The sequence below is a fragment of the Pteropus vampyrus genome, unplaced genomic scaffold (assembly GCF_000151845.1).
Source record: "Pteropus vampyrus isolate Shadow unplaced genomic scaffold, Pvam_2.0 Scaffold462, whole genome shotgun sequence".
NCBI lineage: Eukaryota > Metazoa > Chordata > Mammalia > Chiroptera > Pteropodidae > Pteropus > Pteropus vampyrus.
The window spans coordinates 432,370-432,780 of NW_011889243.1; positions in this window are offsets into that span (position 1 = coordinate 432,370).

The window sequence follows — 411 nt, forward strand, 5'->3', positions numbered from 1 at the left end:
GGAGACAAACTTGACAAGACATACAGGGTCCATAACAGAGGGCAATGAAGAGCATGAGGAGAGGACCTGCAAGTGGGAAAAGCCAGGATCCCCAGCTCCATATTCTGGACCAGGACCCCCATGATTCATTTAATTGTTGGCAGATTAGGGTGGACTCCTTCTATGATAGGATGACCTCAGTGTCATTGCTGGCAGATCCAGAAACTCCCTAACTAATTTTCCTGCCTAATACTTTTCGAAGAGCCATGAACTCCCTTATTATTAGTACAGGAGGTACAGAAGGTCTCTTCTTTCATGTCTGCTTCCTGCTGAGAAGGGTCGTAGTCCCTGCCTACTGGGGTTTCATGGAGCTCTTTCCTTTTCTGCCTTAATCAGAGTGGGGTCTTGGTTTTCCTGCTGAAGTGCCATCTC